Genomic DNA, 26,815 nt, shown 5'->3' on the forward strand with positions numbered 1-26,815 from the left:
TGGAAATGCAGTAGGCAAATATGCTCCTAGTAGAAGCTGGGTGAGTTCACTTGCCCTCACTTGCTTAGAAAAAGTGACTTTTGTCTAGGGAAAGAAGAACAGCACAAACGATCTCCTTCCACCTCTGTCTTTAATGGAATTTTGTATTTTAATTATTGCACACTGATCACTCCCTGCACACCATCATTTAAGTTTCCCTTTCTTTCCTGGAGCTGTGCCTAGAGCACTTAAAAAAGGACCATTGGCTTTGCCTTCCCACATGATGCACTCATGCTGAGCTGTGAAATCATCTAGCAGAGATTTATGGGCTCACCAGCTTTCCAGAGAGCTAAAGAGGAAACATTAAAGAGATTCTCTAACCTTATGGCTATAGCATGCCTCCGCCTTTGGCAGTAAAAAGGGAGAAACAGCACAAAAAAACCTAAATCACTGATTTAATCTGCCTCCATAAAGGGTATAGCAGAACAGATTCTGTGTTTCTCCTCCACTTTAAGTCCCTCTGAAATGTTCTCCTTTGGAAAGAATGTTTTGGACAAAGGCCTGCATGGGAGGTGTAGGGTAAGGTTGGTGCTAGAATAACATTAACGTTTTACTTACTGAGGTATATATAATAAACTACGGAGGGAAGGGTCACAGCAGTCACTGAGTACATCCTTTATTCCAGGTGGCCATATGGTTTAAGTGCAAAAGGAGGCAGATGTTGGCTCTGGTGCTGGTGAGAAGATCTCCCTTCTTTTGCACATACCTTTGGTGCTTCTCCCTCCAACCCATTTTGGCCATATGGTTTAGCCTACAACTCTTATGATCCCTCACATGATTCCTCACAATTGGCTATGCTGGCTAGGGCTGCCCACTGCTGGCTTCAGTTATGCTTTCTGCCAACATGCAGCCCTGACAGATAACTCCTAAAGGAATGTGGTCCTCAACAGAAATAAGTTTCCCCTTTACCTAAAATGATCTTTAAAAAAAAGAAGATGGTGCCACCGATGTGACCCACCAGTTGAAGATGCATGAGTTAAAGTACTATCATACAGAGAAACTTGCCATTCAATTTTGTGTGCATGACCAGTCTTTCAAATAACCTTCTTCTGTTCTCTTCTGACTTTACAGTGTCTGACAATGCTGAAGAATGGTGATGAATAATATTTTGGAGCATGAGAGCAGGCAACAATATTTATCTTTCAGAGATGAAAGCTTCTACCTGTGAAAAGAGGCACAGACTCTCAATGGGACATTTAAATCAATAATGTATAATAAATAGGAATCCTAATTCTTGTTTCTATTGGCATACCAATGTCAGAGTGTGGGTTGGGGGAAATTAATGACTTCCTTTTATTTCACGTTATTGTCTCAGGACAATATTTCATCTACTTGTAGGAATGAGTCCAAATATATGTATGAAATCAGATTATTACCTGCAAGATAGATCCATGAGTAGTCTTAAATTATTATTATAATGAGTGGACTTAATCTTGAATTAAGTTCTCCTCAAAGTAAGGAAAGAATGAAGCTCATACAGTGCAGCACACACTGGTTGAATAGTGGGTGGGTAAGTTGAAAAGATCTCCATCTCCTCCTGTGCCTTTATCTTACATCATTCTTCTCCTTTAGATCTGAACCTTTGTAATGGTGCATAGGCATGCATTTCACGTTTTTCTCTAGGTATCATATTCAATAAAAAAATACATGACAACTTATTTGGACATTGATTGAAAGATTAGAGGTCTAGTCTACTTGAGAGAACATGGTGCTATAGCTGCATAGAGCTCCTGTTTTGCATGCAGAAGGTGCCTCCTGGGTTCTTTTTGGTTGGATAACTCTCTTATTACAAAATCAAGAGAAGTGCAAATTTTGAGGATGACTGAATTTTGGTTTGCTCATTGGTTCAAAAGTGTGAAATTGGTGAGTTTCCATTAAAATGCAAACTGAGGCCATAGCTAGACCTAAGGTTTATCCCTGGATCGTCCAGGGGTCAAACCTGTTCATCTAGGTGACACACAGGGGATCCAGTGCTCAGGCAGGGGCAAACCCTGGCTGATCCTAGGATAAACCTTAGGTCTAGCTGTGGCCTGTATGCATTTCTGTCCCATCTCTACTTCATGTAAGCATAGAGGACATTTCCAGGCTTTGCCAGGCCACACATCAATAAATGTCTCTGGTAAGTGCTTAGTCCTGCTTTGAATTTGTACTAGTGGTAGGGCGCAATTGGGTATTCCCATTGTTTGCAATGGCACCTAAATGCAATTAACTGAAAATAAGTGTATCTTGGAATGGGTGTTGGCTTTGTTCCATCTCAACTAGAAGTAGGGGCTCTATCCCCAAATTTACTTGAGATGGAATATAATGGTATCACTAATGCAAATGTGACACCTTGAAAATATCAATAGGTGATATTATGGTGACTTACAGCTAGTAAATGCAAACATCTATATTTTATGCAGTGAACTTAGTTGTTCTGAAGCTTCTATATCAAGTGCCCAAATGACTTTTCTCTTTGCATTTGTCATTGGCATATAAGACATATTGAACAATTATTAGATTTGACATCTATCACATGCCAACAAAGTTAGCCAAGGTTTCCAGCTCTAAATAACTATCAACAATGCAAACATTAATTTTCTTCTTGCAATCATTTGCAACAAAGACTACTTCAATAGAGTGATTTTTCCCCACAGCTGGAAAAGAAGTATGAAAAGGACAGTTTACATTATATATTAATGACCGTAATAAATAAATAAATAAATAAATAAGAAAGCTTATATTCAGTCCACTAGCCCAATGTAAACATTTTAATAGGTTAAAACACTTACAATATTACCATAAAACTTAAATAACAAAAGAACCAATAAAACTGTAGAGACCTAGCAGATTAAAAAGAACTTACACAAGGTCAGTCCACTAAAATTCCTCAACCTGACAGGTCAAATGCTTACTGGTATCGAAATGTCTTAGGGCAATGGGGAAAAAGGGTCCCCAAACACAACTCCTAAAGTAAGCAGTTTCATAATGTAGGTGCAGCCAAGAAGAACCCCTTATTCTGCATTCCAACCAGTCACACCTCTGTGACCATCAGGATATGGAGATGAGGCATCCCCGAAGGAGTGGGCAAGCCGATACAGGAGGAGAAAGTCTTTACGAATCCTATGAAAGAAATATGCACCTCTAAATGCAATAATCTTTAATCCAGTAATACTGTGTGCGATTTTGACCTGTGTGCACAGTCTTGTCATTATTGAATTAGTATCATTGTAATCATTGAGGTATCATTGAATAAGTATCATTGAATTCAGCAGGACTTGGGAATAAATAACTGTGAGAAGAGCTGTAGCTCAAATCCCAAATACACCTGAAAATATTGTATTATATAGGTAGTTGTATACCACTAGTAGTGCAATCCTGAACATTAGCCTGCTTGAATTCTATAGCTCAGTGGCAAAATGCATGATTTGCATGTATGAAATTAATTCTATGTAGAATTGCTACAGAGATCGTGAGCATCTTTAAACAAGTGTTTTATAGCACGCCTGTTACTGGGCAGTCATGGATGTTCACAGGTCATTCTGACGATGCTGTTAGCCTCCTCTGCTTCCTTATTTTCCACTTTTAGCACTAAAAATAAAACCTCAGAAAACCTGACTCTTCTGGGGTATATCAATATTTGTCAGGTTTTCCTGCCGTGTGCAGGCAAAGTTGCTCTATAAAATATCCAGTAGAGGGCACTGCATTGAGGCTGTACAATTCAACTGCATTGAGGCTGTACAAGCCATGTGGTTGCTGCTCTCTTCGGCCTAATCTACACTAAGCAGGATATTGCACTATGAAAGTGGTATATAAAGGGCAGGAGCCACACTACTGCTTTATAGTGGTACTGAAGTGCACTGACAACTGTTGGGGCCCATTGACACATATCATATACTGCTTTCATACCGCTATATCCTGCTTGGTGTGGCTCCTGCTTTTTCTGAACTGCTTTCATACTGCCTTCATAGTGCAATATCCTGCTTGGTGTAGATTAGGTCAAAGAGAGCAGTGACCACATGGCTTGTACAGCCTCAATGCAGTTGAATAGGACAGTGCCCTCTAGTGGGTATTGTATAGAGAATTTCAGCAGCTATTATTTGTATGCATGCAGCACCTGTTGAAATTCCCTCTTCATCACAACAGTTAAACCTGCAGGAGCCCTGCCCTCTTCTGTATCTGGTCAAAAGGGCAGGGATCCTGCAGCTTTAACTGTTGCAATGAAGAGGGAATTTCAACAGGTGATGCATACATAAAATGACAGCTGAAATTTTCCTTTCTATACAGCTGTTAATGTTACAGGAGCACTGTCCTCCTTTTCATATGGTCACCCTACAGTAACATGAGTCTAGCTTGGGATGGAGGAAAAGTAAAGCTTGGTGAATGCAGATGCATGGTGGAAGGAGGGATAAGGAAATCAGCCTGTTTCACTTTTCATAGGGTCACCTATATAAGTGTGTTGTTGTTGATTTAAATCAATGTGTGTGCCAGCTTGGATTCTCATGTGACGAAAAGGCATCTGATTAATTTTGGAAGCAATTAAGTTCAAGCAGAATAAAACAATTACAAGGTGGCAAGAAGCTTTCTAAGCAGGTGGTGAATAGTTCCACTGGTAGCCATCCCCAGTTGCCAGTTGAATGAGATTAATATGCCTTCCTTTACATAATGACACCAATTAATATAAATAAAGTTTTATAGCTTGGGTCATAATATGTTACCATGCTCATTTGAGTCACCAAAATTACCAATATGTGCAACTGCCACTCATTAATACAAGCAAGATGCTACAACTTGGCCTTTATTGATTTGAATCTGGAGAACCGCTTTGTAAACAGACCTGTTTCCTGTTTGTTGTCACTAGGTATTGCTACTAAGTATTGAAGAAGTGCCAAGTTGAGTATATTAAAATGGGCTACAGAGGAAACAAGTGGGAAGTTTTCCATGCAGACGAAACCTAGAAAACAATCTTCTTGCCTCTTCTTGACATAGATAATGCTAATATATATTACGGGAAATATAAAACAGGATCTTTCAAACTTTCCACTTTCAGCAAATCTTTTCCATATTGGCATGTCTGCCAAGGAAACTGTGTACATCTCAGAAGATTCTGAGGAGTGTCTGAACGTATGCGCTCGCTTCACATGAACTCAGAACCAAACTGCCCCTTTTAATTATTGTATGGCACAGCCTTGCCCAACCTTGTCCCCTCTTTGCAAATGATGAGATTTGTTGTCCCACACATCTAGAAAGCATCAGCTTGAGGAAGGCTAGTATAGTATGTGACAATACCTCGTTAGCTTTTTTCAGTGATAAATTAATTATGGACAAGGGGAGACAACTCTGATTTTTAACAAAGCATATTATCTTTTCACTCCCAAGCTGCATTCCCCCTAAAGATGGGTCCCCTTGCCTGTCTTGGAACTTTTTGAAAAACTTTTCCAGTGTTGCCAATGGGAACTTTCCCCCTAAAACTCCAAGTCAGGCAGAGTGAATGATTTTGGTGTGGGTACCATTGGAGAATCAACAGATAAGTCTCTTGTTACCCCATGCCACATTCAAAGGAAGAACATAAGAGCCATACTGGGTCAGACCAAGGGTCCATCTAGTCTAGCACTCTGTTCAAAGAGTGGCCAACAAGCCACTGGCCAGGGACCAACAAGGCAAGACATGGTGCAACAGCACCTTCCCACCCATGTACCCCAGCAACTGGTGCATGCAAACTTTCTGTCTCTGATACCCCTCCCCCTGCACCTGTGATTCATTTATCAAAAATCCAAGATTTCTGCTAAAGGATACATGATAATTTTTTGAAAAATAACAAACCACGCAATAAGTGCATTGTGTAGTTTCATCCCGAGAATGCATCCAGACACACCCAGCAAAACTTGCCTATAGCAGAGCGTTGAACAGTAGGATAATTATTTGTGGTAACTGGTATTGAAGTGAAGCACTTCTGTCATCACTGATATCTGAACTGAGGAACCCCCAACTGATGTCCCCACTGACATCTGCGGTTTGGCAGGTATCATGTTTATTTCCTTTTGTCTTTCTGTTGTCTCTGGTCAAATTAGCTTCATTACTGCTTGAAGCACTACCAAAAACTTGCAAAACTTGGTTGGTTCCCTTCTACAACAGTTGGTCCCTTGCTATAGCATGGGTGCCTCAGGTGGCCTCCCCCCTACTTTGGTGAGCCTGGGCAACCTTACCTGGTAGCAGTGGGTACATTGGAAGATGCTTTATACTGAGTCAGACTACTGGTCCATCTAGGCCAGTATTATCGACACTGACTGACAGTGGCTTTCCAGGGTGTCCAGAAGTTTTTCTTGCCCTACCTGGAGATGCCAGGGATTGAACCCAGGACCTTTTGCATGCAAAATATGTGCTCTACCACTGAACTACTGTCCTTCTCCTGACCTGCACAGCTCTTCCCCTGAAGATAGTGATGGGTGCCTGGAAGCCACCATTTAAATTCCCTACAGCACACTGGACTTACGTTATTCCCAGGGCATTGTGGTAACTTTAAATGATGGGTCCCTGCTACCCAGCACTGCCGACCACAAGGAAATAATGAAAGAGGGGTTAATCAATGGTAGGCCTTATTGGGCCATGCTATGAAGTGTATGTGATGCGTCCTGCCCCATGTCATCTCAGCTTCACCTGAGACACCCACAAGCTACCTGACAGGTCTATCCACGCCACTAGCACCCAGGACCACTTCAATTCCCCCTGTGCTAATAACGTGTGTGAGGGTTTAGGCCTACTGCTGCTGCTCCTGTCTCGCCTTTATTCTTCAGGCCCCACAGCTCCACAACCCAGCAACCTGGCCCTCAGTTTCCCATTCCTCTGCCACTATTAATTATTTTCTCCTCAGACACTCCTCCATAGACCACACCAGTTGTTTGTAAATATAATTTGAATTTATTAACTTAAGTAAATGCGTGTACAAGCTTAATGGTTTCCTCAGTGCAAATGTGGATGGTTACAAGGTTCTAAGCATAATGGTTTCCGTCACTTCTTTATTACAAGGTTCCACTAAAGAGTCCTAAAATCATCTACTTCTCTCTACTTCACAGAATTCTAACTCACACACCGTATCTCTCACTCTCTTCACATACCATCTCATACCATCTCACTCACTTAACTATATATAGATTCAATAAACAAAAAACCTACAGTTTACAAAACAGCGTTAAAGGCTCGACAGTTTTCAACCAAACTCCAAAAAGCAGGGAAATTGGGAGTTAAGGCTCACAAGCCTATAACGCCACATCCTCCCTAAGGAGGCAGAAAGTGCCACTGAAATTCTCATTCTCCCAAAGCAGATATAAACCATGAGGACAGGATGGAGAATAGGATATGCAGAGGTGACTGTGGGGTTGTGGAAAACTGATGACAAACAACTTAGGGCCACCTACTTCGCTTTTTTTTGTTTAGAGCAGCCCTTCCCCAACCTAGTGCCCTCCAAAGGTGTTGGACTACAACTCCCGTCATTGCAAGTCAGTATGTCCCATGGTCAGGAAAGCTTGGACAGCAGGATAGGGAACACTGTTCTATATCCTTACCAAATACCGGGGCTGTGCAATATTGTTTTCTCACACACATCTCGCATAGAGCAGCACGATTGATAACAGAAGGGGCACTATTTGTTGGAGATGTAGAACCAGAGCAAGGGCTGGTACTTTCAGCTTTTGGTCAACACCCTGCCCTTCAAAGAACCAATGTTTTTTTCTTAAAATGTGTTCATACAAAATATACTGTTTACTCCCCACAATCCCTCCACAATACATCATCTCATCAGAGTGACAGAGGAACAGAAAAGGATTAGTTTGGGTGTCCATGCTGACAGAGACTTTTATGAGTTGAATGCCAAAACATCTAGAGATCTACATTTTGCCTGCCCTTGCTCTAGAAAAGTATTCCCCGATCAGTTTTCCAGAAACCCACAGTCACCTCTACATATGATGCTGCCCTCCACATGTTTGAGAGTACAAGTTGCAGCATTCCTGTCCATGGGACATACTGACTTGCAATGACGGGAGTTGTAGTCCAACACGTTTGGAGGGCACCAGGTTGGGGAAGGGCTGCTCTAAACAAAAAAGAGAAGTAGGTGGCCCTAAGTTGTTCATCATCAGTTTTCCACAACCCCACAGTCACCTCTGCATATCCTATTCTCCATCCTGTCCTCATGGTTTATATCTGCTTTGGGAGAATGAGAATTTCAGTGGCACTTTCTGCCACCTTAGGGAGGATGTGGCGTTATAGGCTTGTGAGCCTTAACCCCCAATTTCCCTGCTTTTTGGAGTTTGGTTGAAAACTGTAGAGCCTTTAACGTTGTTTTGTAAACCGTAGGTTTTTTGTTTGTTTGTTTGTTTGTTTTTAATTTCATGGCTTTGTGTAATGGATGACCACACAGGAAAGAAGCCATATAAATGTATGGGATGTGGGGAAAGCTTCAGCTGTAGTGCGACCTTGAGTAGACATCAAAAAAACCACACAGGGGAGAAAAAATATTTTTTTAAAAATAATTTCCCAATTTACACTACTTAAAAAATTAAATTATTACACTATAGTGTAATTATTAAAAAAAAATACACTAAAATTTATAATTTTTACTATATTGACATTAAAGAATCCACTTAAACCAAATATAGATCAGAGTATCTAGCATTTTTCATATAACTGCTTGATAACCCACATACACATAACTTCCAGATGAAAGGCATCACCAAATGTTGCTTCCTTGCTCGTATTTTCTTACTATGTCAATAACTGGAGATCATTGTTAACAACACATTTAGGTATTTATTGCAGAGCTTTGGCTATGGGGTGGTATATCAATGTAATAAATAAATACACCCAGGCTATGGGGCGGTATATCAATGTAATTACCCAACCCAGGCAAATTCCTTCCCTCACCGGCCCTCACAACCCCACCCTTGCATCCTGTCCCTGCTCTTTTCCTTACGCCCCCCTCTCCGCTTTCCCTCAGCCTACACTACCTCACAGGGTTGTTGTGAGGATAAAATGAAGAGGAGGATGAAGAGGATCATGTCAGCCACCATAACATTCTAACATAAGAAATGAAGGAGCAGTTGAAAACATAGGACAATGGGGTGAGGGGTGGGGTGAGAAAATAAATGTGTTTCACAACTGAAGTTTTACATAAGTTCATCTAAAATGAGGGGAGGGGCATAAGACCATGATGTCCAGGCTTTAAAGTTTACCCAGATGCACTGCCCCATGCATGCCATGCATCCATATTCTCTCTCTCTCTCTCTCTCTCTCACACACACACACACACACACACACACACTACCTCACACGGTTGTTGTGAGGATAAAATGAAAAGGAGGATGAAGAGGATCATGTCAGCCACCAGCTGCACTGCCCCATGCCCCCGATGCATCCATTCTCTCTCTCTCTCTCTCTAATTTTATTCTTTATTTTATCCTCACAACAACCCTGTGAAGTAGTGTAGGCTGAGGGAAAGCTGGGAAGGGGGGGTGTAAGGAAAGAGTGGGGGCTAAGAGCAATGCCATAAAATGAAGAGGATCATGTCAGCCTTTAGCCCCCACTATTTCCTTATGCCCCCCTTCCCAGCTTTCCCTCAGCCAACACTACCTCTACACCACCTCAGGGTCGCTGTGAGGATAAAATGAAGAGGAGGATGAAGAGAACTACATGCCCTGGACTACTGAAACTACTGAGGGGCATTGAATTCTATATTATTCTGTGAATCTAAGTCTACAGCAACTGGGGGGAGCCAGGTTGTAGCAAAAACTAGGTCCCTTAACCATTTCTCTGGTGTGAAGTAATGCTTTGGGTATAAGATTCATGGATGTACATTTTAGAAAATGTTTTCCTTTCATACAAACATAAAGAAGCAGATTTAGCTTGTAAGAAACAGGTACACAGAGAAAGGAAAATATTTTTTATATACAACCAAAATCATTCACCTTCCTTCACACCAGAGATTTTTTTTAAAGAGATCTATATCTGTGTTCAAATTCAAAATGCACACACACACACACACACACAAATCTATAAAAGAAAGCTTAAAATGTAGTTAAGCACCTTTTAAAGAGACACACAATACCTGAAGAAGTTTAAACTCATGGCAGATAGGCCAGGGTTAACCTCCTCTCATTCCTAGTCTCAAAATATTTATTTCCATAAAGTTTAAACTTTAAGAGGCTTGGGTGAGGAACTGCCACCCCAAAGGAAAGTTTGCCATATATTCCTTACTTTGAATTAAGAAGTATGCACCAGCACTTCAAACACACACACCTCCCTCTTCACAATCACAGACACACAACAAAGTCAATCCCTCTATCAAACCCCTACCTGAGCCAGCCAGGTTTTCTTTTTCCTTGGAGTCCAGGGAAGGGCCTCCCTTCAAGCAAGGCAGATAGTTTCTCTCTCCCTCCCTGGCCTCCACAGCACTGTGGGGAAGGAGAGGGCCCAGACAGGACCTTTCTCAATTGCAGAAGGAAATGGCTCATAGATGAGCCAGGTGGCCATCTTATTTCCAACATTCCAATCTGAGACAGGAGGGAGGGGGGAGAGTGACGCTACTGAGCATGCTCTGCTCTGTCGGGCCTTCCATTGACTTTAATTGGGCAAAGAAATATATTAATTAAAAATCAACGGAAGCGAATTTTGAAAAAAGAAAAGCTATTCCACCAACTAGAAGGACAGGGGGACAAGATCCCACCACTGGATTGAAGGCTAAGGGTCCCAATTCGGAGCTTTTAGTGAGCAAAAAAATGGTTGCCGCCTGGAAGATGAAAAGAGTCATTTTGAGCCAGAGAGGCTTTTCCCACTTTGGTCCTTTGAACTGCCATCCTGCCCTCAATATTTCACCAATCTTCTTGAAATGCGCAGGGTATGTAAAACCAGCATTTCTTTCTGGCAGGTCTCCATTTCAGAAAGATTGGTGAAACATTTTCCATTTAATGAACGTCAGAATGACCCACCCCCAATTTCAGCCTTAACATGGTGGAATGCTCTTTTCACTGATCACCTATAACACAGGGAAACACTCCTGTGTTTCCCTGTAATACATTTCTCCAGCTTCTCCCACTCTTTTTGTACTCCCCCCTCAACCATCCAATCATCAGTCAGGCATTCAACCTCCCTCTACAACTTGTAAGTACATTGAGGCCTACTTATTTCCTAAACCTTATTCATAATATAAACAATAACTTTATATACATTTATAGCAGATAAGGCAGCTGAACTTGACAGTATACCGCTTTTAAAAAAACATAGTGAGTGAACAGTCTCATAGTCAAGAGTGTGATAAATACGCAGTGCACACCATGCACAGTGGTGCTTCTATCATACTACTCTGAAGTAAAACAAAATACCAATGAAAATATTTTGTTTCTCCATCCTAAGAACAATAGAAGCCCACTGAAAGGTACAGATTTGAAAACGTGTCAAGGAAACCATATGCTGAAATTGGTTTCTGAAGTTGAGGAAGCAATCTAAGGTAATATGTAAATCATGCTAACCTGAATATAAGGAGAACATCTTAAATTGTGAATTCACTCACCTCAGCTAAACTCTTCCCACACCACCACCATTCTGTTAACATATGTTTATTTCAGAGAAGCTAAAAAGCAAAGCAAAACAAAACAAAAACAAAGAACACCGCCATGAAACCAAAGTGCTTTTCTGCTTGATGTCCTTTTGCTTGCCTAGTAATGCTGGTTAGCAATGTTCTTTTTTAGATAAAATTTTATTGCTGTAATAGGTGATGCAGAAATCTGTCGTAGACAGCTCAACAAGAGTATTGATTTACTCTTCCATTAAAGAGTAAGATGAGACAATGGGTAAGAAAAGAAATAATTCTCAAGAGTGGAAAGGATTTCTGTTGAAAACATATTTAAGTTTAACCTTAATACACATAACGGGCGGAGGGAGGGGGAAATAATTCTGCTACCTTTGAGGCACCCTGCTGCTGTTTAGATTCAGGTTTGTTTGTTCCCAAATACTAAAATAAAATGCAAGAGTGAATTTGGGTGGTGGCGAGGTCGTTGGGTGTTTACAGTGGAAACTGCCAATATTTTTTTGCAAGTCCCCTGTATAACATTTTAACCTGAAGCCCTAAACATGTCTACACTGAAGTAAGTGGAGTGCATTGAGGCTTACTCCCAAGTAAGTGGATATAGGCTAGGATTGCACTCTAAAAGCTGTAGGAATAACACCTCTCATATGTTTGGCCACAAACTCTGAAACCATCAGGAGAAAAATGCCTGAGTGGTGTTGCCTTTTATTTTATCCTTTATTATTATTACTACAAGTTACCAAAGAATCTTGCAAGAAACCAAGGCAGTTTACATGCTCCTCCTCCATAGGGTCACCATATGGAAAGCAGGACAAGGCAGTTTCACCAGGTGCTGCATACATAAAAATGACACCTGCTGAAATCTCCCTTTCTATACAACTGTTAAAGATACAGGAGCCCTGCCCTCCTTTCCATATGGTTACCCTAATTTACTAACAATATTGTATGAGCTGGTTATGACCTCTGGATCCTGAGTTGACTTTCTGTGAATGAAAGGACTCCTTTTGTTCCCAGAAGGGCCATGGTTCTAGCTGAAGCTTCACTGGTGGAAAGTGCAGGGGAGGTGATTTTTCCACCCCTCTCCAGCCCACTGTGCCACCTCCTGTACTTTAGGGTGACCTTATGAAAAGGAGGACAGGGCTCCTGTATCTTTAACAGTTGTATTGAAAAGGGAATTTCTGCAGATGTCATTTGTATATATGGAGAACCTGCTGAAATTTCCTCTTCATCACAATAGTTAAAGCCGCAGGTGCCCTGCCCTCTTTTAAATCTGATCATTCTAGTACAGCTCCTGCAGCTTTAACTATTGTGATGAAGAGGGAATTTCACCAGGTTCTCCATATATACAAATGACGCCTGATGAAATTCCCTTTTCTATGCAACTGTTAAAGTTACAGGAGCCCTGTCCTCCTTTTCATATGGTCACCCTACTGTACTCTTCTAGATGTTCTCTTAACTCTATGGAGCAGAGTTTTGGAGACCCCAGTGGAATCAAACAAAAATGCTTCCCCTATGTCTGTCAGTGAAATTACCCTGTGAATTCTCCATTCACGGAATCTCAGGATCCAAGCCTTTGTCTTATGTTAGGCCTTTTGTTCTGTTCACAAGGGCTTTCAATTATCTACCATTCATGTTTAAGTTGTATCTTTGCTGCTTGACTTTTGGGTTGTTTACTTATCATTTAAAATTGTTATAATTTGCCTACATTTTACACAGTTTTATTAATTGCATTGTAAGACCAGTTGGTGGTATATTTATTTAGCAAGCAAAAACTAGAAATGCATGGAGCCCTATATCAAGGCAAGACTATCAGTAGAAAGTCTCCTCACCTGGACAAAGAACATGGCAATGTAATAGCCAGCATATTTGTTGAATTTGGTAAAGATGGAGATAAGCCCCAGGTCAGCTATAGGAAATCTGTTATGGATACATGAGCCTATTTCCATTTCTCTCTCTTCATTTTTCCAATATTACATTCATTTTCTCCCATTTCCAATTTATGATATATGAATATTGAATGATAACTGTGTTTCAGTTCCTATATTGGATTGGAAAGTGTGAATTAGGCATGCTGACATTAAATTATAAACAAAACAAATGTCTCCCCATCCCTAAAATCTACATAGAACAAGTTTTCAAAGAGATCGTGTTGTATATCCAGAGTGCATTTAAACTTCTCTGCCTGCCATGTCATTTTTCTATGTATTGTAAGATTTATTTTCAAAGGGGAAAATTAAAATATACACTTGTCCCTTCCCTCCTCTTTTTTTGGTGTATGTGTGTCTATACTGGGGGAAGGCCACAGGGTGGCTCTGCAATGGCTCTGTGTTGTTTATATGACACAGATGCCACTGCACAGCCATCTCAGGGCTTTTCCCTGAAGCTCTGAACTAAAAAAGTCGGGGACTTACCCTGACTTTTTCTCTCTGTACCAAGGCAACAGTGGCTGTGGAGGCGTGGCCAAGCAGACAGTGGCCCCCTGACTGGTCACCATCTGCCCGGACAGGGGGAGGGGTTGGGCCAGTGAGTCAAATGGCTGCTGGAACACCTCTGTACATTTCTGGTATGGGAAGGGCTCTTGGCATGGAATAGGAAAGAAAACATGTAGAGAGGTGCAGATGCGTGGACAAGCAGCGGTGCTCATGTGGTGGTGTGCATTGACACAGCGGAGCACGGGGCAGCCGTGCATGGGGTGGTGGCAGCTCTTCCTCTGATGTAAACTCCGTGCTCACTCCTTAGTGTGGGGACAACCCCACAGCAGTGTAAGTGTGGGGTTTGGAGGGCTAGCGGTGCTAATGCACCTTCATCAAGACAACCTTTTGTTCTCCTGCAAAGTTATTTGGATATTTTAGACCTTCCAAATGAAGTCTAACTTTTTTTCCCCCCCATAGGAGAATTATAGTGGCAGTCCAGTGATATGATGAACCCATGTTAGAAATGTCACAAATTCTGTACTGCCCAGCTTGCACAATATAACTATTCCGTACCTTCGGTGCATTAAAAGAAGAAGCAGCTAACTTCATGTCCCTCAAGTGTGGTCAGGACTGATGTCACTTATCCTTTAATGAAAGATTGTACAGACAGCTGTACTTGCCCCTTTCATTAGATCACATTACATTTGCTACTTGCCTTGCATAAAGCCATTGCTTCTACGCAAAACACTGTCGTTTGCATTTCAAGGAGCACACTTCTTGTGATGATTTATTCTGCCTTCTAGATTGGATCTTGAGACATATGTCTTTAACAATAATGATATCCTTTAACAAATTAACTATTACTTATATGTAATAGACCAGTGGGAGGAAGCTTATTTTCTATATCTCATTTTGCTATGCTCTAAAGTCCTGTTCTTGAATGAGTAAATTTTCAGACAATATCAGCCATTCTTGTCAATGCTCTCATAATCTCTCCTGTCAACACATAATGTGTTGTTTTCTTTAATTTTATAAAGGTAGAATTATTCTAATGAGTATTCAGAGACCTGGGCAGAGTCTAAACTACTGCTTATTCCATATACTGTTTTCAAACCACTTTTAAAGTGTTTTGTCCTGCTTATTGTAGATTTGGCTCAGATTTAAACACGATTTCCATAATAAGGTTCTGGACTTAATTCCTGCTCTTTGCACATATCTGTGTGTTTTAACACTAGCGCATATGAAACTGCAGAATGAGTGAATACTTGGGTGGATTGTTTGGATGTTGATTCTAAAGATAAACATATAGATGGGGGAGGAGTTCAAATTTATGGTGTTAAAAGCAAGTGTGTGGGGTGACATGGGGTTACACCAGCTAGAACTGGCCCTCAATGACATGCACACTGACAGCTATATATATTCAGACACCTCCAGTAGGGACTTTATGCACATACTCCTGCAATTGTGGTGTAGTGGCTAAGGTGTTCAACTGGGAGTCAGGAGATCTGGGTTCTAGTCTCCACTCAGCCATGGAAAGCCACTGGGTCAAAGACTCTCAGCCCAACCCACCTCACAGGGTTGTTGTTGTGAGGATAAAATGGAGAGGAGGGGATTATGTACAGCTTCCCTCACATCATCATCATCATCATCATCATTATTATTATTTAACTGTCTCAAGACACAATAAAAATAGGGAGGGGGAAGAAAAGCAAAACCAAACCAGATTGGGTAGAAAGTTACTACTAGGACAATAATATGCTTTAACCCTTACAAAATGCTTTTTTAAAAAGTGTGACTGCTACTTGTCCTATTTCTCTCTGAAACCTCCAAATCAACAGTGATGTGACCTCCTGACATAAGTACAAAATGTCTTTCCCCACACTTACTAGCTTTGCTGGTAAAGGTATGGAAAAAAGGCACGCAGTAATGATGTCAGAATGCTATATGATCAAGATGTCAAGTGGACATTCACACATCAAAGTATTCTGCTGCTGGCACATTGACCTCTGTGGAGCTTGTTCACAGGTGTACCATGGGCACTCCAGTGGCATCCATGCCATTCTGTCAGCAAGCCTCTCTTTCAATCACCAAGTGCCAACTATAGGACTGTCCCCAAACAAAGGTATAACAAGTTAACAATCCCACCCACCCCACACATGACCAACTTCAAAAGGCAAAACAGAGAAGTGAAAGGGACAAGATTGTTCTTAGTAGATAGGACCCATTGGGGCATACTATATATTTTCCTAAAGAAAGGCTGTGGCTAGAAATGATCATATTGCAAAACTGTATTTCATCTGCCTAAGCAGATAGTGGTAAAATGTTGTTGTTGTAATATAAATACCTTGTCTGTAGACCCGTATCAAAACAATTATGCCTGAATGTTGCTCCCATGGTTTGTTTTTTTATAAAAAGCAAAGTCAAAGTTTGTCAATTGCTGACTAATTAAAAAAATAATTTGGCTCGTCAGTCTGGAGATTAATCATCAGCTTCGCTGAGTGGAATTATTTAATTGAGACAAATGCCTCAGTGATTTATGCTGCACAGTTGGCCTTTTTGGAATATCACTGCAATATTGCAATGTTGCCTCAGCTTTACAACCAATACACATTAATGGCCATACCTGAACATTAGTAGGCTCTATAAAACTGGTGCTTAATGTTTGTTCATTTTTACCCTCCATCCATCATTTATTACCTATCAAAAACAATGGCTTTGTCCTAGAGATTTCTCCTATGAAGAGCAAGTAAATAAAGCCCTTCCACTTCTCCCAGGGCCTGCTGTCCTACAATGTTGACATTTTCCACCTTTGGGTATAAATATAGATGTTGAAACAGATGCTAGGTATAATTGATCTTGACATTAGATTCTGTAGGCCACCGTCTGCATCAGAGATAAGAACCGGAATGGCTGTGTACCTCAGATTACTGCCCCACATCTCATCAATCACCAGTGTGTCCTTGTAGCCATCTGATAGGAAACCAGCTTTGCAAAAGTGTAGGTGTTAACACTCCTATCGCAAGAGCAGATAAAATTCTCATTTCCATCTCACCTATGTTTCTCCCTTGTTTCCAAACAGTTGTTTACATTTTCAATAAGACCCTTTAGTGTGTTTTGATCGTTTGCAATAATTGAATTGTGGGTTCTGTTCAAAGTAGCAAACATTTTCCATATCAGCAAAAAGAAGCATGCTAAATGGCATATTATCAGTGTACCAAATAGAGAAGCAGTTTATTTAAATGAAAGTGAAACTATGACGGATGGCCCTGCAAATAATGCTGGATTAACTTTTTTTATTTTTCCCTGTGGAACATGGGTGTAGAATTTGTGGCATTCTAGATGTTGTTGGATTGCAACCTTATGAGCCCTACTTAGTTTAGCCAGTGGTGAGGAATGAGGAGAATTGCAGTCCAACAATATCTGGAGGCTCATGTGTTCCCATCCCTGCTGTAGAGGAAAAGAAGAAAGTATTAGTGGTAGAAATACATGCTGCAGCTCATGGGGGAGGGAGTAAGGAATCAAGCGACTACTGTAACAGGCACCTATGTACCAGGCTGATGTTAATGGAACAGAACCTGTAAAATCCATACAACGAAACAACAATAATTTATTACTGAACTTGTGGTAGCAAAAGCCTATGGGTGTTCAGAACAACTAATCAATTAGTGGTTATTCAAATGATGTGTGCACGGGGGGAGAAGCTATAACCCTGTGATTTTCCCCTACTATCTACTACAGTATAGGATGATGTATGGCCTGTGAGTAATTCGTTAATAAGAGTTACTGGGGTAGGGGAGCCAAGATTTTGCAATCCATTGACAAATGCAAGTCATATGAATGCAAATGATGTTATTACATTTAGCATATCTTTGTTTTAATATATTTAATGCATTATATAATATATCAATTCAGAACATCCTAAACAAGGCTTTTCCAACCTGGTGGCCTTCAGATGTTTTGGACTACAACTTCCAGCATTACTGACCATTGGCCATGCTAATTGGGGTTGATATGAGCTGAAGTCCAAAACAACTGGAGGCACCAGATTGGGAAGGCTGTCTTAAACCATTAACAGTAAGGAACTCAAGTATACTAAAGACCAGAATATGGAATCAGACAGTAGTGGTTGAGGGATCTTGGCTGAGGGTTCAACTTATTTGAGTATCTTGGTTGCCTAGGATATATGGGGCTTCCTGTTCCATTATTGACAAACTTGAGGATTTTATTTCTGTACTCCATAGATAGAATTGTACATTGGAAAATACAATATGTGACCACATTTTTATTTATTTCTGTTCTCTGTCTTACAAGCAAGCCTGACTTCTAATTAATGCTTGTGATAGATTAGAGTAACTGCTTCCTTTTATATTTTCAAAGGGAAAGTGTCCGTTGCTTCTTTCGCCTGGTACGCTTTCATGCAACCTGTGATCTTTTGCACTGGGCACAAACTAACCTCATTAGGCAGTAATGATTTTTCAAGATTCACCATTTTAGGACTACAACATATTGCAGATGGGACTTTGATCATGTCCTCTAACTGCAACATGTCATTCTCTTCTTCCTCAACCCCTGCCACACACACACACAACACACACACACATCCACACATCCCACGTTTTTCCCCTTTTCTCTTTCATATTGAGCTTCAGGAGGATTTCAGTAAAATTACAAAACTAGTTCAGTAGTTTGTGATTTTTAGTTGGTCCTAATAAAGATACTGCTCTTAAATCCCCTTTGTTATGTGCAGTGAACAAATATACTGGTATGGACACATACAGTATTGGAGATTCAACAAATGTACTATTCCAGAAAATCCTGTGTTAGAATACCTCAACCAGATGCATCCTGATTATGCATTCAATATAAAGTGTAATGCAGAGTGCATGCATGTGTGTGCCTATATCTAATCCAGAACATTATTTTCTTTTGAGGTTTTTGTGGGGCTTAAACATGCACATATACAAAAGTATGCCTCTATATGTAGTATATGTCAGCAATGAAATGTACTGTGTGAACAGTGTACCAAATACTTCAGTGTATGTAGCAAATTTTATATATATATGAGAAAGGGTCCATTTATACAGCAGGAGAGCAAACTTGAATGATTCAATTGTTTAATAGCTACTTTACAGAAATGTTTGCCCTTGTTGAAATAATTCTAGATATGAAAATGCATTCACACCCCTATGAGCTAATATTCTTTTCTGTATTCAGACTATTGGGTGAGGAGATTTTGAATAAGTGGTTTGCATTTGTCTAATGGGGCTTCAAAGCACAGTCATTTTTATAGGAAAATGTGCAGTGTAAACACTGAGAAGACTGTTAAGATAATTAATTTTTTAACTGTTTTTTAAAAATCCATGCTTAACCATTTAAGTAATTAGCTGCTATGTCACTCACACTGAAATCCAATCACTTTATTGGAAGGCTATCAGAGTATCATGCCTTCCCGATTTAGGAAATGTCAAAACACAGTTTGCTTTCTGATTAACTAGTGGTCTTCAAGGGCCTACCTTTAGTTGCAAATAAGGGAGGGCGGTTACACATAACCACCTTCCTCATTTCCTCTCTAGGCTGATCATATGCAAAGAAGGACAGCAGCAATCCTGCATATTTAATAGTGGGGGTTGTGTAGTTTGTGGAGGGCAGGTGCAGCTTGTACATACAGAAGTATAAGGGAAGATGTTAGAATACATGCCTTGCATGCAAAAAGTTCCATGTTCTCTGTGTAGGGCTAGGAAACACTCCCACTTGTGAACTGCCCAGAGATCTTCAGAAGTATTGGGTGGTATAGAAATGTAATAAATAAATAAATAAATTGGCCCCAAGTCATTTAGGGCCTTGTATGCTAGTACCAGCTCTTTGAATCAGGCTTAGACCTGGACTGACAGCCAATACGGATAGAAAAGTACTGGCATAATATGATCATGTTATATACTTAATACATACTTAAGTGGGAAATTGCCCAAGGAAATCCAACACATTCACACTTGACTTCAAAAGAGGAAACTTCTCTAAAATTCCATGAAGCTGGTTGGTGGGAGATCCAGGACAAATAAAAGGAAACATTTCTTCACACAGCACATATTTAAATTCTGGAACTCACTACCACAAAATGTAGTGATGGACACCAATTTGGATGGCTTTAAAAGGGGGATGGATAAATTCTTGGAGGTGAAGGCTATCAATGGCTACTAGCCCTGATGGTTGTGTGCTATCTCCAGTATTCGAGGCAGTAAGCCTGTGTGCATCAGTTGCTGGGGAACGTGGGTGGGAGGGTGCTGTTGCACCATGTCCTGCTTGTTCATCCCTGGCCGATGGCTGGTTGGCCCCCGTGTGAACCGAGTGCTGGACTAGATGGACTCTTGATCTGATCCAGCATCAGGGCACTTCTTATGTTTGTATGTTTGCCATTTAACAGACTCATTGCACGATTTTGGATCAGCTGAAGTTTCTGGACCATTTTCAAAGGCAGCAGCACATATAACACATTGCAATAATTCAGACAAAAGGTTAACAGAGCATGGATAACTGTAGGCCAGCTATCTCTGTTCAGGTAAGGCTGTAGATTGTATATCAGCCTAAGATGATAAAAGATGCTCTGTGTCATCAAGTTCAGCTGTGCCTCGAGTGACAGGTCTGGATCCAAGAGCACTCTCAAACTATATACATATCTGATCCTTTAGGGGGAGTGCAACTGGTTGAACATCACTGAGCCAGGCAGACAAACCACCCATCCAGAATATCTTCATCTTTTCTGGACTGAGCTTCAGTTTATTGGCCCTCATCTGGTCCATTACCATGCCCAGGCACTGATTCAGAACTGCCACTGCCTCATTTTTATTTTAATAGAAAGGAGAGACAGAGCTGGGTGTCATCTGCATATTGATGATTTCTCAACCCACATTTCTGGATACTCTCCCTCAGCAGTTTCATGTAGATGTTGAACAGCATGGGGTTAAAACAGAGCCCTGTGGAATGCCATACTGAAGCTTTCAAGGCACAGAACAACAATACCCAACCCCACCTTCTAGAATTGTCCATCCAAGTAGGATCGAAACTATTGCAGTGCAGTGCCTCCAACTTCCAGCCCAGAAACCTATTCAGAAGACACCATATCGAAACCCACTGAGAGGTCTTATAAAATCAACAGAGTCACACTCCCTCTGACTACCCTCTCCTGCCAAAGATTTTCTGACAGGGTGACCAAGGCAGTTTCCATTCCAAAACTAGGCCAGTAGCCCAGTTGAATTGGATCTAGATAATCAGTTCCATCAGTTTCATTCAAGAGTGCCTGGAGTTGTCCAGCAGCTACCCACTAAAGCACCTTGCCCAGGAAGGGGATATTAACCACTGGGCAATAGTTGCTAGCATCATTCTGGTCCAGGTTAGGCTTTTTCAAAAGTGGCCTAATTACTGCCTCTCTAATTACTAGGGGTGTGCACGGACCCCCCGCTCCGCTTCACTTGCAGATCCACGATTTTCGGAGCGGGCCGCTCCACCCCGCCCCCGCTCCGCCCACTTCCGCTCCGCTCCGCTCAGAGCTCCGGATCCGGATCGGAGCTCTGTTTTTTCCCCCCATAGGCTGGCATTGAAAGCTAAAAAATTATACAACTTTTTTTCTGTTCAAGTTAGAAACCTCATGTTTGGCACCGTGACACCTCATGGGGGTATACATACGCATGCCAAGTTTCAAAGCAATCCCATCATCCCCTGATTTTTGGGGAATTTTTGAAAATCGGGCACCCCATTCACACCCCTTTCCATAGCTCCGTCAATTTGCACGTTAGAAACCTCAAACTCACCACCATGAAAGCTTATCCAGGGATACATACGCACGCCGAGACTCAAGGCAGTCCCATCATCCCCTGATTTTTGGGGAATTTATGAAATTCCAACACCCCTTTCCATAGCTCCGTCAATTTTGCATGTTAAAAAACCCCCTCAAACTCACCACCATGACAGCTTATCCAGGGATACATATGCCGCACGCCGAGACTCAAGGCAGTCCCATCATCCCCTGTTTTTTGGCGGGGCTTAAACCTGCAAAATTTGGAACTTCCAAAACTCCAAGTGAGCGCAGGAAGGACTTCTCCCCTGAGTCAAAGCCACACACACACAACATCCCTGCGAGGTGGGCAGGGGAGGAGGGAGGGAAGGCAGGCAGGCATGCAGCTGGCATTTCTGGGGGCATAAGGAAGTGAGCCAAGGATAAGCCAGTAATGCATATAAAATGGAATAAATAAACAAATAAACAAAGAAGGGGTGGAATTAAAAGCAGCAGTGTTGCTCAATAAACAACAAGAAGAACTTTTAAAAAAAGGCTATATCTGTCTTTTACCAGTAATAGGGGGACGTGCCCGGGGGAGAGGGAAGCAGCTGCCAGTTCAGCTCAAGACAGCCATTGCTTCACCAAGAGCTCTGAGAAGTAAACGCTCACTTCAACTCATAATAGGCATTGCTCCACCACTAAGAAGTAAACGCTCACTTCGACTCATGATAGGCATTGCTCCACCGTTTTACTCTCTTTGGAAGGCTCTGATGGCGTTCCAGTGCAGGAGAGAGTGGGGGCACGTCCATGATGAGATGCCCTAGGGGAGCTCATCCCCTTGCACCACATCTTTTCAGTTGTTCCCCAAAGTTAGGGTGGGGAGCAGTGCTGTGTTTCTATCTCTTATTATTGGCTTAGTATATGATTTCAGGTTGTGTTTGTGCATTTGGTGGGGCTACTGTGTTAAAAAACACTGGGAAAAGTCCGTTCAGATGAAGAAAGAGAAGTTTCCCAGAATCCCAAGTTACCCGTTTTGCCTATGCCCTCCTCTAACTTTGGGATCATGTGATCATGACCGGGAGCTGACTCTGCCCCTCAGCCCTTTGAAAAAGGTATTTTTCCCGCCGATTTTTACAAAAATTCTAGCGTGCGACCCGCACCACTCAGAGGGGTGAGAGTAGTCTCAAAATGACCGCCATCTACGACTCTCTGTGCACAAGAATTTTCAGAACGATAGCTTAAAAATCAACCAAGTTATCCCCGATTGTTTTCCTCAATGCAATCCTATGGGCAAAAACCTCCGTTTGACCCGCGCTGTCCCTGTTTGTAATGTTTGTTTACCCGATTTTTTAAAAAATATAGCACGCGAACCACATGACACAGAGAGGTGAGAGTAGTCTCAAAATGACCCCCATCCACGACTCTCTGAGCACAAGAATTTTCAGAACGATAGCTTAAAAATCAACCCAGTTATCCCCGATTTTTTTCCGCAATGCAATCCTATGGGCGAAATGTTTCAAGATGGCGATCGGAGCGCTCCGCCTGAAAGAGGAGCTCCGAAAAATGGCCGCTTCTCTTCGCCTTGCTTCTAGGGGTCCGCGGTCAGCTTCTACTCCGCCTCTGGGTAAGGCGGAGCAGGCCAATCCACTACTGCTTCTCCGCTCCTAATCGGAGCGGAGCACATGCCTACTAATTACTGCCTCTCTTACACCCTCTCTCAAGAAGGAAATGCATATATACATTCAATGATTATTTATTTATTTATTTATTTATTACATTTATATACCACCCCATACCCAAAGCTCTCTGGGCGGTTCAAAAAAGTTAAAAACAGCAACTGGGGCCTTGCTAGACTAGCCGGATAAGCCGGCAGGGAGGTGGGGCGATGGCGCGCTAATTTTAGCACGCGCCGCCCCGCCTCCTACACGCACAACGCTCAGGGACTCTGGAAGCCCTGCAGCGTCGACCATTTTTTTATGTGTGTGTGTTAAAGGGGCCACGTGCGCCCCAAAGACTCTGGACAAGGTAAGTGGTTTTTTTTTAATTAAGCCCCCCACCCGCTCCTGATCCCCCATGCCCCCTGCCCACTCTTTCCCCGCCCTCCCTCCCCGTCCCCGATGTCTGTGCCGCCCTCTGCCATCCCCCGTCCCCGATGTCTGCGCCGCCCTCTGCCATCCCCCGTCCCCGATGTCTGTGCCACCCTCTGCCATACCCCCATCCCCAATGTCTGTGCTGCCCTCCGCCATCCCCAAGTCCCCGATGTCTGCGCCGCCCTCTACCATCCCCCGTCTCCAATGTCTGTGCCGCCCTCCGCCATACCCCCATCCCCGATGTCTGCGCTGCCCTCCGCCATACCCCCATCCCTGATGTCTGTGCCGCCCTCTACCATCCCCCGTCCCCGATGTCTGTGCCGCCCTCCACCATCCCCCCATGCCCGATGTCTGCGCTGCCCTCTGCCATCCCCCAGTCCCCAATGTCTGTGACACCCTCCGCCATCCCCCTCTCCTGCTGGTCCGGCCTTCCCCCCATCTCCACCCCTGGCCCGATGGGCACAGCGCTGATATGAGCGCTGTGCCCAGTCCGTGGCTTTTCCCAGCTACTCATGAGTAAGCGAGTAGCCACAAAAAGCCACGGACCTTGCTAGACCTTCCGCAGTCCCGGCCACTGCGGAAAAACCGCCCTATAAGCGATTTTGCTTATGGCGGTTCAAATGAGGTCTCAGCACGGCCTGACCCCGGATTCCCCTGAGCGTCATCTGGATGCACAGCAGGGAAACCGGGCCTCACAGTGCGCTAAGACCTCGTCTAGCAAGGCCCCTGGTTAATCTGCCTGTTTATATAGCATCTTCTGTTATATATTTTTCTGGTTCATGTCAGGCTTTCAAAACAGGGTTTCAAAATAATAATAATAATAATAATAATAATAATAATAATAATAATATAGTACCTACTAGCCCCTCTTTTCACACCGTGCAGAGAAAAGAGTGACAGTTTTTGCATTATCAGAATAATGATTTCTTTCTGGATTGAAAATTGCAGTTAATAAAATGTGCTACTAACCAAGTTTTCAAGTGGTTCAAGATTTCATTGTGAGCACCTTGAATGGCTATAATAGTGGCAGATGTGATTGCTCCAATCCTTGCAATGTAGTGTATAACCGTATGCAATCAACGATGACAATAGTATGTTTCCTACTGGTAGGTAATGAAAAAAAGGAGTGCAGACAAATTGGATGTGAATTGCCTGATTTTAATCCCATTGTCTCTGATGCTCACCTCAGTATCTGGCTTTAGCATTGTGCAAAATCTAATGAGAAAATAATAATAATAATAATAATAATAATAATAATAATAATAATAATAATAATAATAATACAGAACAAGAGCAATGTAGGGTTTTGGGGGGTGGACGGTGCACGGTGCAGGCATAGTGCATGACCAATCAACTAACAAGGATTAGCATTCACATTCATGAACACCCTTCAATACCTTAGTAGAACTCCTGCTGAAATTAGACTCTCGACATTCTTGCATTGTTGCAGTGTAGCACATTGCATGGATCCAACAATTGCCCAGTTAGAAAGGAATGATGAATCTTGGATGTGTTAGTAAATATAAATGCTTGAAAAGTCTGCACAAAAGAACTAATGTGCAGAGATGAAAAGAATAATTACAGAGAAGCAGACTACAAAGAGGGGAGAAACGGTAATAGAAATCTTACCAATAATAAGCATGTCTAGAATATCAGGAGAAGATTTTGCAAGAAAACTGATATTGTACTTGTTCATTGTACAGCATGACTGGACTGCACTAAATATCCAGTTTCAATTTTCAGGTCCAAAATAGCTATTTCTGTGGGATAGATACTTTTGCCTAAGAGAATACTGAAATGCATTAATGCACCGTGTAGCATCACTGCTTCTGCTGCTGCATTGACATCATTTTCATCTTCCTGGCTGGTGCTTTGTCCTTCCTGAAATATATCAGTCATCCCAAACAATAAAGGATCACAGAATGAATAGGATAGCTTCCTACTCAGTAGCAGAGTTGTTGTTGTTGGGGCAGTGGGCTGATGACCCTGCCTAGCTACATAGATAACCAATGTAAATGTGCAGACCTCCTATCCTGAAAATCACCATTCCACTTTTTGGGGGGAAGCAAATTTGTGGCTCTTCATCCCTCCCTAATTCCCCGAAACAACCTGTTTTGTTGAATTAATTCAGCCCTAATATCCACCATGTACTCTTAAACATAACAAACCCCCACTTTAAACTCATTTATATTGTTCATTCTGGTTCAGAAACCCTGCCTAATGTCTGCATTGTTGTTATTTTTACGCAATAAAAAGATTAACTATATGTTTCTTTCATTAAATAAACCTATTATAAAAAGCCAAATTCATTAACATAATTGCTGAGTGCGCAGGAAGATTCTAAAGGTGTATGCAGTTGTGGAAAAACGATTCTTTCATCTTTCTGCAGCTGCTTGTGGGATTTAATAGAGATTCTGGTTGCCTCGCTTGTGACAGCTAAAGCCACATAAATCCCATTTGTTCAGCACAAGACATTTTAATAGTGTTCTTGCAATTGTTTTTGAGCAGCTCATTTATAAAAAAAAGTTAAAATAAAACTTCCGGCGCTTTGCACTTGTCAGTGAGAAAGATTGCTCGAAAGAAGGAATGCAATACAAATGCAGAATTGCAAATGTGCCCCCCCCCAAGCGTTTAATTTATTTGAAATATAGAATTAAGAATAAAATAGGAATCTGAAAGGTTTAATTTTCAAATGAAACAGTGATAGCAAGTACTGTGGTTCCATTTAAAAACAAAACCATAAACTCATCTGTATCTAGCTGACATGCTATGGTGTGGTGTAATGGACACCCAGAGGTAAGAAGCCCTGGGAAACTAATTGCAAGGCAAAGAACAAAGAAAACCAAACACTAGTTTAAACGACTGGGGCTTCCATGAGGGATTTAAAAAAGAAAAGAAAAAGAAAATCAGAAATAGAAGGAAGACCAACATTTGTAAATGTGGATTATAC

The sequence above is a fragment of the Elgaria multicarinata genome, chromosome 5 (genome assembly GCF_023053635.1).
Source record: "Elgaria multicarinata webbii isolate HBS135686 ecotype San Diego chromosome 5, rElgMul1.1.pri, whole genome shotgun sequence".
NCBI lineage: Eukaryota > Metazoa > Chordata > Lepidosauria > Squamata > Anguidae > Elgaria > Elgaria multicarinata.